This window comes from Sinocyclocheilus grahami, unplaced genomic scaffold, assembly GCF_001515645.1.
Source record: "Sinocyclocheilus grahami isolate Dianchi unplaced genomic scaffold, SAMN03320097.WGS_v1.1 scaffold510.1, whole genome shotgun sequence".
NCBI classification, from domain to species: Eukaryota; Metazoa; Chordata; class Actinopteri; order Cypriniformes; family Cyprinidae; genus Sinocyclocheilus; species Sinocyclocheilus grahami.
This window is the reverse complement of record NW_015505689.1, coordinates 150,175-164,271: the sequence shown is the minus strand read 5'-3', so window position 1 is coordinate 164,271 and position 14,097 is coordinate 150,175. Positions and strand designations below refer to the sequence as shown.

At 35.3% G+C, this 14,097-nt stretch overlaps 1 pseudogene; it reads right to left on the bottom strand.

Moving 5' to 3' along the window:
• Window positions 1-2,117: 2,117 nt before the first annotated feature.
• On the bottom strand, window positions 2,118-11,048 carry LOC107554680 (large neutral amino acids transporter small subunit 3-like; annotated as a pseudogene).
• Window positions 11,049-14,097: the final 3,049 nt, after the last annotated feature.

Genomic DNA, 14,097 nt, shown 5'->3' with positions numbered 1-14,097 from the left:
CATATTAGTATCTTTAAAGGGTATGCATTATTACCTAAATTGTATATTTTAGTACTTAAAAGGTGCAATTTAGTAGCTTTTGAAAGGGTGTCATTGCAGTAACAGCTTTTGTGCCTTTCTTTCTGAGAGAAAAATAGATGAATACAGGTGCATCTCAATAAATTAGAATGTCGTGGAAAAGTTCATTTATTTCAGTAATTCAACTCAAATTGTGAAACTCATGTATTAAATAAATTCAATGCACACAGACTGAAGTAGTTTAAGTGTTTGGTTCTTTTAATTGTGATGATTTTGGCTCACATTTAACAAAAACCCACCAATTCACTATCTCAACTAATTAGAATATGGTGACATGCCAATCAGCTAATCAACTCAAAACACCTGCAAAGGTTTCCTGAGCCTTCAAAATGGTCTCTCAGTTTGGTTCACTAGGCTACACAATCATGGGGAAGACTGCTGATCTGACAGTTGTTTAGAAGACAATCATTGACACCCTTCACAAGGAGGGTAAGCCACAAACATTCATTGCCAAAGAAGCTGGCTGTTCACAGAGTGCTGTATCCAAGCATGTTAACAGAAAGTTGAGTGGAAGGAAAAAGTGTGGAAGAAAAAGATGCACAACCAACCGAGAGAACCGCAGCCTTATGAGGATTGTCAAGCAAAATCAATTCAAGAATTTGAGTGAACTTCACAAGGAATGGACTGAGGCTGGGGTCAAGCCTGGGCTTCTATACCACCTCAGCAGTGCCACAAACTGATCATCTCCATGCCACGCCGAATTGAGGCAGTAATTAAAGCAAAAGGAGCCCCTACCAAGTATTGAGTACATGTACAGTAAATGAACATACTTTCCAGAAGGCCAACAATTCACTAAAAATGTTTTTTTATTGGTCTTATGAAGTATTCTAATTTGTTGAGATAGTGAATTGGTGGGTTTTTGTTAAATGTGAGCCAAAATCATCACAATTAAAAGAACCAAAGACTTAAACTACTTCAGTCTGTGTGCATTGAATTTATTTAATACACGAGTTTCACAATTTGAGTTGAATTACTGAAATAAACTTTTCCACGACATTCTAATTTATTGAGATGCACCTGTATTGTCCGGGATACGTTTTCTAACATAAAAACTGGCAAAAAAAAGAAGGCCCAAGAATAACTAGTACTAATAGTAATGCAAAAAAATTAACAGGGCCTTTTCGGGAAAACATTTCTGACCTCATCACAGGGACTGGGACAGCCTTGTCTCCCAAATACATTGAGATGTCTGAATCAGCTCAGTAAGAGCTAGTGAAGTCACTGATAGGAAACAGTGTAAACAGCACAGACTTTACTACGGAATCGGCTCGCTCGTGACACAGACAAAACAAAAACACACAGCATGTGCGGTTAGGCCAGAATGACAGCATTCCCTGCTCAATGCAGTTTCAGGCTGAGAATCTGCGGCTTACTATGTCTGGAATCTGCATTTTGTGAATGAGTGAAGATGCCAATACAGAGCCTTGTTTTTCTTCAGTGGATGATTTATTAAACCCTGTCATTAGTTCTGACCTGTCATGAGAAAACAGCACGTTTCAAATATTCAGACCGATTTATTAATTATAATGATGGTTACAACATTTTTTTTGTTCATAAACTGCTCCAGATTTAGTATAAAGACATGCACTTGTACCCTTGTTATGACGGCAGGAATTCAAAGTTTCACATTTTTGTTTATAATTTCATATTTTCATTCATGGTTCTTTATTCACAGTGCAGATAACATTATTTTTGTATTTGCAATTCCCGTTTAAATGCATTTATTATATTGTGTAAATGCGTTTTTGACTCTATATGCCTTATTTTTATAGGCAGGTTTGTAATTGATTATTATAATTTTTTGTACCTGAATAAAACACGTGTTGGTGTTGTTAACTAAGACTATTAAAAATATTTTCCACTGACTGAAATAAGCCAAAATAAAATAAAATGTAAATATTAGATGAAAAATAAAAAATGCATGCAACTAAAACAACTTTATTTACTAAAAATAAAGCTAAACAGAAATACAAAGGAACTAAAATAAAAGCTAATATAAAATATTATTACATACTATAATAGAACACTATAACAATAACACTGAATAAAGTATTGAATCTCCCATAGATTTTTTATTTTTTTTTAATTGCAGGCACCACCAGACGACGACATGCTTCAAGTGAACTCAATCAAGACTCCAGTGAACAATGCAGAGTAACAGTTTGCATATTTTATTGTTTTTGGTGCTTCAAATCTAATATTCTTGCACTCTGGATGCTTTCTTCCTCTCACACATTCTCTTCTGATCTCATATGGCTTTGGCTTCCCACATTTCTCTCACGGTGAGATTTGAATTGTGACATTCAATAATAACACAAGGCACTAGTTTCACACAAAACATTAAACGCATACTGACATCTGAAAGAGAGACCGCTGTAAGCACATCATCAGTTCCTCTCCTGACCTTTAAAAAACCCAATTAACCCACCCTGCTTCCTGCACATTAAAGCAAATATGAATACACATCATGCTATTTACAGAGCACGTCTACTTTAAGCTCCAGAAATACACAAATACGTTTCCCTTCCAGTGCCTATGAAACTAAAATGCACAGAAAAATCGGAATAGACACACAAACATTCATTTCTGTTGCTTTATAAAAATCTCGTTAAATCTGCCTGAAATGTTTTAGCTTCGGGATAACACTTAACGTAGTGAACCGAAGGTTTATAAAGCTCCATTAGCAGTGTCTTTGGTGGCAGCTGAAAAGCTCCTGTTGATTGTTTCCCAAGTTTCCGAAAGACAGAAAAGCAGACACTATTATACAACAATCATCACTCTTTCTCTTTGGTGAACAGACGGCCACAGAGGTAGTCCATCAATCACAGCCATGTGTGTGCAGTCCAATAAATATCTATAAAAAGCCATTGCATTCGCTTCGCAGGCAGACATCTATACTCGAATACTCATATTTTGAGACAGCCGATCATCGGAAGAGACAATACTGATCTGATGCTGCTTCCACAGCCATCAGCCTAATGTCTCTCATACAACAAAAAACGGAAAAGCTGTGAGTTTAAATGAGGGAAACGGCAGGGTTTGCTGTAGCGTGCTGAAATGTGAAGAGTCCCGTGACAGTCCCGTGATGCTCTGTTATTGAGTTAGGGTTCCTGCGGGACGTGACCGTTGGTCAGCGGCTGGTTTAGAGCTTGATTCTCAACAGGAGCGTGTCCGTTCGCTTTCCCTCCGGCCTTCGTCTGAAGAAGCTGTCTGCGATGGTAGAACAAATACCCCGGCAACAGGAAACCGGCCAATGAGAGGACCAAAAGCCCCACATTGATCTGATGGGATAAATTTAGCATCTTATTAGTCATTGAAAATACCCATAAACAGAAGCCTACATAGGCAGCTATATCTTTGGCTAATGGCTACTACATTTGTGACCCTGGAGCACAAAACCAGTCAGTTTGTAGCAATAGCCAACAATACACTGTATGTGTCAAAATGATAAATGTTTCTTTTATGCCAAAAATCATTAGGATATTAAGTAAAGATCATGTTCCATGAAGATATTTTGTAAATCACCTACCGTAAATATATCAAAACTTAATTTTTGATTAGTAATATGCATTGCTAAGAACTTAATTTGGACAACTTTAAAGGTGATTTTCTAAATTTGTTTTGCACCCTCAGATTCCAGATTTTCAAATAGTTCCAAATATGGTCCTATCATAACAAACCATACATCAATGAATTGAACAAAGTTCAATAACAAAAACTGACTCTTATGACTGGTTTTGTGGTCCAGGGTCACATTTGGTTTCAATCTTCACGACTGTTAAAAATCATGTTCTCTTTAGTATTATTATAATATTTTATTGATACAGTTTGGAGTCTAATTTTAGAAAAAAGAAATGCATTATTTTATTCAGCAAGGATGCGATGACGGTAAAGACAATACATTGTTACAAAATATTTCTATTGAAAATAAATCCTGTCAACATGAATAAAGTCCAGATTTTCAAATAGTTCCAAATATGGTCCTATCATAACAAACCATACATCAATGAATTGAACAAAGTTCAATTACAAAAACTGACTCTTATGACTGGTTTTGTGGTCCAGGGTCACATTTGGTTTCAATCTTCACGACTGTTAAAAATCATGTTCTCTTTAGTATTATTATAATATTTTATTGATACAGTTTGGAGTCTAATTTTAGAAAAAAGAAATGCATTATTTTATTCAGCAAGGATGCGATGACGGTAAAGACAATACATTGTTACAAAATATTTCTATTGAAAATAAATCCTGTCAACATGAATAAATCAGCATATTATACTGATTTCTGAAGATCATGTGACACTGAAGACTGGAGTAATGATGCTGAAAATACAGCTGCGCATCACAGAAATACATTACAGTTTAACACATATTAAAACTGCTATTTTAATTTGTTATAATGTTTCACAATATTATGTCCTTTTTAATAAAAAAAAATGCTATCAGTTAAATTAAAGGAAAAAAAAGTATCTTGTGCATCTCGACTTGTCAATCATTGTAAACAGTATTTCTAGTTATCTTACAATGAGTGCACTCATCTTAGAAGATCGGTTTGCTGCTTGCTTTCTGGAATGCGTCCATGATAACTGAAATGTTGTCTAGTTAGGTAGCTCACTTCATTTTTAGTTCTAGCTTTAAATATGAACTGTTGAGAGTAGAGTACAACCAAACACTGTGTAACACAGACTACCGCAGTGTTTGTTACTCATCATTCTCGTTATGTGCTAAATTATGCATCACATAGAATCCCAATGCAGCGCTCAGGATCAAACGAATATATTTGTTGACAATTTATGTCGACTAATCTTTTCAGTCCTAAATACAAAAGATACAAATGTGCATTTCTTACCCAGTAAGCATCTCCGTTCAGAGTTCCCAACATAACCATGAAGAGAGGCTGCTGCAGCAGAGCCACCACTGCACTGATCATAGACTGCAGCCCGGTTAGTGTGCCAAAATGATTAGACGGGTACCTGTGAGAGAGAGACATGTGTGACCATGGAGCACGAAACCAGTCATAAGGGTCCATTTTTTGAAATTGAGATTTATGCATATTAAAGCATGTCAACATATTCTGTTACACCAAATAATGATCTTTAAAAAAGCATCATATGACCCCTTTAACAAAAACAAAAAAAAGAAATTAATAATTTTAAGGCCCATTCACACCACAAACAATAACTAATATTGTTCTGTTTATTACAAGCGTGCGCTGCATTCATTCATCAGCTGAAAAACAACAACAAAACAAACAACATCATTCCTCTGTGCTTTCACTGTAATATCTGTCATGTTGACTCTGCTATTCTTTTATATGTTCAGAACGATTTTTAAAACTACATCTTTATTGGGTAACACTTTGTTTTAAGGACCAAATCTTACTATTAACTAGCTATAAGCATGCACATAACTAGTTACAGTATTACTGTAGTAATTAGTATTACTGTGTGTATTCCAATTAGTATTAAAGTGTGACCCTTTATGGTTATAGTTATCATCCTTGGTGTGAACAGGCCTTTATTAAGCAAGAATGGATCAAATTAATAAAAAGTGGCAGTAAAGACATGTAGAATTGCTGTCAAATAAATGCTGTTCCTTTGAACTTTCTGTTTCTGAAAGAACCCCGAAAAACTATATCATGCTTTTCACAACAATAGTAAGCAGCACATCAGCTTTCAGCATTAATAAATGTTTCGGTTTTGCCAAATCATTTATTCATTCATAAAAAAAATCAAAAAATCAAATAGAAAACAGTTACAGTTTGTTTTACTGTATGTTTAATCAAATAAACGTGATATTGCTGAACATAAGAGTATTCTTTCAAAATATATATTTTTTATAACTTAACTTTCGAACTGTATATGCAATACTACTGGAAAAATCAATCAAACCACTGACAATATGTTTTACTTAAGTCTGCTTCCAGTGCAGCTTTATAGATGAATTAAACTCTTTCCATAATGCATTATCCTTACACAGTTATTAAACCGAACTGAATCAACAATGACTTTAAAAAAAAAAGGGCTTGCTATTGTCCTCTTTTTAGAGCTGCTGTATTTTCCAGTTTAACACTGTAAAGCTGCTTTGACACAATCTGTACTTCACAAAGCTCTCTAGAAATAAAGGCGACTTGACTGAGTTTAATCAGGTTGTTACCTGTAGAGGCAGGTTGTCTACGAGTGAGAGCACACCAAACAGAATGAGCAGCACATTAGTTAAGATGAAGGCTCTCATGGCATTGGTCAGCTTCTGGATCGTTCTGTCACGCTTCGGCACTGAAACAGCTCTGGCAGGAGACAAGACGTCAAGATGATCTCACACAGAAGCATCAGAAGATCGTTTATTCGGTTGCTTCTACATATAAAATATGGCTTGTCACTTTCTTTTAAGGTGTCATTGTTATTGTGTAATTATATATTTAAGTACTGAGTAATATTAATTAACTACATGTACTTACTGTATGTGACCCTGGAGCACAAAGGCAGTCATAAGTAGCATATTTGTAGCAATAGCCAACAATGCATTCTATGGGTCAAAATTATAAATTTTTTATTAATGCCAAAAATCATTAGTTTATTTATGTAGCACATTTCATGCACAAAGGTAATTCAAAGTGCTTTACATAAAATAAAGTAAAATAATCATTAAAAAAAATAATTTAAAATGTTATACTATTTAAATTTAAAAACTTTTAAAATTCTTTAAAAGATTATTTTAAATGAATTAAAACAGTTAACAGTAGAAAATTATTATACATAAAATACAGTGCAATCAATTAGGATATTAAGTAAAGATCATGTTCCATGAAGATATTTTGTAAATGTCCTACTGTAAATATATCAAAACTTAATGTTTGATTAGTAATATGCATTGCTAAGATCTTCATTTGAACAACTTTAAAGGTGATTTTCTCAATATTTAGATTTTTTTGCACCCTCAGATTCCAGATTTTCAAATATTGTCATATCCTAACAAACCATACATCAATGGAGAGCTTATTTATTCAGCTTTCAGATGATGCATAAATCTCAATTTCGAAAAATTGACCTTTATGACTGGTTTTGTGGTCCTGGGTCACAATATGGTTAGGGTTACTTGCATGTAATTATGCATAATTAATTGTTATTATAATAGTAAGGACATGTAACATGTGTAACAAGGACACTTGAAATAAAGTGTTACCTAATCATGTTATTACTGAGAGCAGAAGAACTTGAATTTCTTACTCTTTTTCTCCCCGGCGCACCGTCTTCTGATCCACCTCACACTCTTTCATCTTCCAGTCCATGATGTATCCGATCAGAGGACAGGTGACCAGACACAAGAGCTGCAGCGTGCCAAAGACGGACGAGTAGAAGCTCACTGGAAGTTCAAATGCATGCATTCATCATGCTCAGATTGCCCTGAAACGTTCTCGCTTTCATTCACAATTACATTTACGACTTTTAAACTAACAAAGGTTCATCTCACCTTTCTCCTCAGCCCCATGCACCAGTTCTTTAGAGGCTAAACGAGACAGAAACACATTATGAGTCAGCTGAACAGAGAGCAGCGTGAATTAATACTAGGGCTGGGTTTTGACACAAATTTCACGATTCGATTTGATTCAATATCGATTATTTTGGATATATATATCAGGTACAGTACATGCCAAATTTTCTCAAGGGAAAAAAATTCTCAAATAATGCTGTAAAACATACATAAGAGTCAGTTGGTACTAGCTACATTACTATAATATTGAAGGTTAAAACTGATTTGTAGGCTACACAACTGCTAAAATTACAGTTTTAATTTTTTTTTAAATAATAAAGTTATTATTTAAATGTAAACATTTATAATAAACATTTAAATGGTGGCAGTCATAAAACTTGATGAAGCACAGTAAAAATTATAAGGAAGATGTAATATGGTGCATATATTTAGCAACATGTCCCTCTCTACAGTTTATTTTTCTGGCTGACTAACGAGTTTATGGTCACCGAATATGTTTTTTCTGAGGTAAATGTGACGTTACGTGACTTTGTTTACAAGCCGTTATTTTGATGTCTTTGCATGGCTGAAACACTGATTGAGTGATTACATGAGACAGGATACGGATTGTAAAGTTGTACTCTTTTTTTTAACTTACTTTTGGATGTTTAGTCATGTTTATTTTGTGCTATAACTAGTAATAAAGTGGAGGAGATGATCAGTTCACTGAGGCGCTACAGCGATCTGTCACTCCACATTAAACAGCGCCAAAACGGCATTAATTGTTTAAATACTGCAATACAATGGACAGAAATTGAAATCCGGTAGAACATCATGGCCTTAATATCATCTATTCCTTACAGTCATACAGACACAGTCACACTGCCCATTTTAAAAGAGGTCAACATGTACAGTACACTATCATTAAGGACTTTGGGGTGTGTAAGTATTTTTTTCCCCCCCAAAGAAATTATGTCTATTCAGCAAGGATGCGTTAAATTGATTAAATTAAAGACATGTAGAATGTTTCAAAAGATTCCATTTCAAATAAGCGCTGTTCTTTTGAACTTTCTATTCATCAAAAAAAACTTTTTTCAACTGTGATAATAATCAGAAATGTTTCTCGAGCAGCAGATCAGCATATTATAGTGATTTCTGAAGATCATGTGACACTGAAGAAAAGACGCGTCCTGGGAAAATGGCATGTATGGTCACCCTACTTTATCTCAGATGTTTCTCATAAACGTCCTCATAAAAATATAAATGGACATAAAGAAGACAATTACTGACGAAGTAAGAGTATATGGCAAAAACGATCAAATTACTGTGGATAGCATAGCTCAGATCATAATATAGAATGAGGCAGAGTTAAAGCGGTGTGTCATTGGCACAGCAGTGGTAGGAAAAACTCATGTGCCTGGATGATAGATGCCAGCAATGTTATATATACTGAAAAGAGGAAGGGACCCAACACAAAACCTTGAGGTACACCAATGGTAATTTGATCTTGAAAGAATTTGATAAAGAAAAGTTAAGGTACATATTACAAAAGGTACATACAAAAGACAATTATTGACAAAGTAAGGATATATAGCAATAAAACCTACAACATTACTGTGGATAGCATAGCTCAGATCATACAGAATGAGACAGAGTTAAAGTGGTGTGTCATTGGCACAGCAGTGGTAGGAAAAACTCATGTGTCTGGTTGATAGATGCCAGCGATGTTATATATCAGTGGTTCCCAACCCTGGTCCTGGAGGCACCCCAACACTGCACATTTTGCATGTATACTTAATCAAACACACCTAATTCAGGTCATCAGCTCATTAGTAGAGACTCCAAGATCTGAAATTGGTATGTCAGAGAAAGGAGATATGCAAAATGTGCAGTGTTGGGTTGCCTCCAGGACCTGGGTTGGGAACCACTGTTACATATACTGAAAAGAGGAAGGGACCCAACATAGAACCTTGAGGTACACCAATGGTAATCTGATCTTGAAAGAATTTGATAAAGAAAAGTTAAGGTTCATATTACAGAGGTACATAAAAAAAGGTACATACAAAAGACAATTATTGACAAAGTAGGGATATATAGCAATAAAACCTACAACATTACCGTGGATAGCATAGCTCAGATCACATGGAATGAGGCTGAGAGGTAAAGCGGTGTCTCAACGGCACAGCAGTGGTAGAAAAACTCATGTGCCTGGTTGATAGATGCCAGTGACGTTATATACTGTATACTGAAAAGAGGAAGGGACCTAACATAGAACCCTGAGGTACACCAATGGTAATTTGATCTTGGAAGAATTTAATAAGAAATGTTAAGGTTCATATTAAAATATCTGAACTCTGATTTCAGACTTTGTTTTTGTTTTTTAAATCTAAGCACAGTGTGAGACTGCTAGGTGTGAGGTTCGTGATGCCCTTCGCTTAGAAGAAACATCTAAGAAGGAGAATTAATCAAAAGTTTCCATTTGCTCTCACCTTAGTATCACTGACTAGGACAAATAGTTAAGGGATTAAAGAGATCTCATTTGTGATTGGTCTTTTCTTATGGGTGCTGAGGTTCCTTACTAATTTAGAGGAACTGGAAAAAACACAAAGTCATGGAGGTCATTGGCTTGCTGAGTTCAGATAACATCAAAACCCAAAACAAGTGTAAATAAAGTGATCAGAGCAATATCAGCAGCTATTTTCTCCATACTGGTAGTAATGCACTGTTAACAAAGACACAGAGCGTGTGCTTTTCTCAGAATTTTACAACAGGATGCCACTGAAATAAAGCAGTGTTTGTTGTCACATGTAGGGCAGTGTGCATGCATACCTGAGCTGCTCTAGTTGAGCCATTTGTATGCACAAGGATAAGTGTGTGTTGGCATCTGCATGATAGCGGTGGGCTATCTGAGGGCAGTTGATATATATATATATATATATATATATATATATATATATATAAGACATCCGAGCTCGTTCAAAACACTAAACATGGGCATTCCCAGAAATAAGTGAAAAGCGCGAGAACACAGAAAGCATTCAACTCAAAGAGTCAGGACATCGCCACGTGTCTTACTGTATTTGTACAGTACAGTAAAGTCTCTATTTACTCTCATGAGCCCATCAAACCCAAAACGAGTGTTTGTCCCTACAGCCATTATTATTATTTCTCTTATCTAAAACTGAATGCAGTAAGCATTTAATTCAATTTAAACAACTTACTTCATTTTTATGCAATTTTTCCAAATATCAGCCGTGCGTTATTCCTGGCTCTCTTCTGTCTGGGCGCTCAAACCAAAAGATAAATACTACAAATTCTTCTGTTGCAGCCAAAGTCGCGTTTAACTGGCCTGAGCTTCAGTTTCTCGTGTCTTTCTTCAGAGCAGCAGGCAAAGATCTCCAGAAGTCTTCTTATTAAGCTCTCATATTTAACAGTGATCCCTCACCGTCCCCTTCTTCACTGGCTGTTAGAGACAGACGCTCGTTTGTGACTTGCATTGAGGGCGGACACTATTAACACACAGTCCCTGCTCCGAAATCAGTTGTTAACAATATAAGTCAATATTATCATGCCCTTAAGTAACGCATTTACCACAATAGTTGCATCAGATATTAATGCACTGTGAAATCATTCATTAAATCAGGATATTTCTTAAATATCATGAGTGTAAATCTTTATATTGTGTTTAGGTTCACATCTTATTTTATTGGTTTTTGACACGTTTTGGCTGGAAATAAGTTGCCATGTTTTTATTGTAGTGAGTAAGGTTAGCCGTAACTATGGAATTTAACCCTAAAAATGGCAAGACCATAAAGAGACTGTAAACTATTTTCCATCTTATTGGGACACAAATAATACAACTTGATCATTTCTTTCAAAACATGACTTTTAATGTTTGTGTCCCACAGGATACGTTGCAGTTTGGGGGTATAAAGTCACTGAAAACAGAACAGTTGTTTATCAATGCTTGTTACAACACGGTTGTAATTCCTGAACGCTTTGGCATACAGACCTAAAGTTGGCATATAGCAGATTATTGCTGAAGTGAAAGCATTTAAAAAAAAAAGTTATAGAAGTTTAAGTTGGCAGGAAAGATAATGCAGTATAGACATTTTTTTTTAAATGTATATAAAATATAAAATATGTTGCTCTTCAAATTGCTATAAAATCGTCTAACCAAGCTATGTTCCGAATTTGAAGTTGATATCACCAAAATTGTGGTTCCTGTGAGATTTTGTTTGGGCGCTATACCAAAAACAACCAATTCTATTTGAATTCTTTCGACGCAGTTTTCTGTCACAAATCAATAATGATCTGTCACAATATCACTTCTATTACAGAACAGTCACCAAATATGGAACCTTGACTTTCAGACCTTTCCAACGATATGTGTTTTGTCAAGATTTGACAAAAATATTAGATTTTCTAAAACACAAGCCACGAAATCACAGAGTATATATATCAAGTATATTATATATATATATATGTGTGTGTTTTTACATCTTGATTTATACCCCTAAAAGGGCGACGTATCCCCTGAGATACAAACATTTAGAGACAGATTACAAAAAATGTAAGCATTTAATTCATAACATTTCAATGTAAACCTAATAAGCCAATGCTGAACAACAGCTTTTTAAACAGGCACGTCCCCTCCAACGTGTGTGAATATGTGAACTAGATCAACTTTTATAGGAGGATGAGTAGATTTCACATTACAGGCGGCCATGCAGTTTTAAATACGGCCCGTGAGCTAAACAAAGAATGTATGAACAAAGTCAATATAACTAAATGTTAACAACAAACACCCTTTCAACATGAAACCAAGTGTAATGGAGCCGACGAGACAAGAGACGTGCGGATCCATCTGCAAAGCTTTTATTAAGGGCGTGGTCAAAACAGGCGAGGGTCAGGCAATGGCAAACAGGTATATAGAAGACAAAACAAGAGCAGTCCAGTAAACAAGCGAGGGTTAGTCGACGGCGAACATAATCCAACAGGGGCGAGACTAGAGGGATAAATCCAGGAAACCAGGCAAGGATCAGAAACCGAGAAAACAGACAAGGCAAGGCAAGACTAGACTAGACTAGGCTAGGCTAGGCTAGGCTAGGGAAACTAACGAGTGCTCAGTAGTGTAGCTATCAAATGATAAGCGCTAAACAATACTCAGCAGAGGGAAGGAATCAGAGTGAGAGTTAAATAGTGAGTGAGTGATATGAAACAGCTGTGTGCAATCAGTGCTGTGTGCAATCAGTGCAATGAATGATGGGATATGTAGTCCGGGGTGATATGCAACAGTGTGTAGTGCGAGAGTCAATGAAAATGGAAAGGGTGACCTCTGATGGCTAGCAGACGAAAGTCATTGGACCGGATACGTAACACCAAGAAATGAGGCCTACACTTTCCCTGCCTCTCCCCACAGCTTCTCAAGTGTAACTTGGTTACCATGGTATTTTTTACAGTGAGTTTTGTTTGAACGATAAGCTTATTAGTAAACAGAGTGCATTAATAGCCATATTATTATCCTTATATACTTTATTTTAATATTTGACATGTAATTATGATAATTTAAACAGGCTTGTTTGGTAGCCTATATCCCATCATATCACGCAAAATATTACTTGCTAACAACCCGCAAGATAATCTACAATTAAACACGATTTTTTTTAATGCATCCAATAGCCAGCTGCTGGTAAGATATAAGGTGATGGTCAAATGTGACAAAGATCTCGTTGTGTTTGAAGGAAAGTCATGCAAATGTTGTATTTTGCAAATTGCATCAATAACAACATTTAGGCTATTCCACAGTTTATATATAGTCTTCATATAGTTCACATGTCTTAAAAATTATTTTGTACTTTTATATTATTTAGCTATATTTTAAAATGTTTTTTAATTATTCATATTATCTTACATTTCTGAAATATAAAATAATAATTTAAAAACGGTGTGTGTGTGTTCTTGTTTATCCTAACAAGACCAAATGTCCCCATAACCCTGCTGTAAAACAAAAACAAAACATTTTTAATGGTTTCCACTACAAATACCATTACAAAGCATCAACTTTTAACCATTAAAACCATAAAAAATGGTTTCCTGTATAGTGTGTTGTGGGACATATTCCATTATGATTTATTGGTTTTAACAAGCCACCAATAGAAGGCGACATATTTCCAGTGGAGACCCACAGGGTCCATTACAGTTTCCATTAAAAGTCCCATTATAACCAGTAAAACCATTACAAATTCTGTGATGGCGTCTATTTTTTTATTTTTTTTCAGCATTAAAAACTTGAAGTTTCCCACACGGGAAAAAAATATTACAAATACCAAATGATCTGAAAGTGTAACAGTGCAAAACAAGTTTTCTGTAAAGGGTAGGTTTAGGGTTAGGGGATAGAAAATAACATTTGTTCAGTATAAGAACAATATTCACAGAAACCTAACATGTGTGGCTGCTCTTCACTTTGCTCTTGATAATAGTTATTATAGTAGCTATGATATATATGCACAGGTTGGATTTATTAACAGAAACATGCTAAACTTT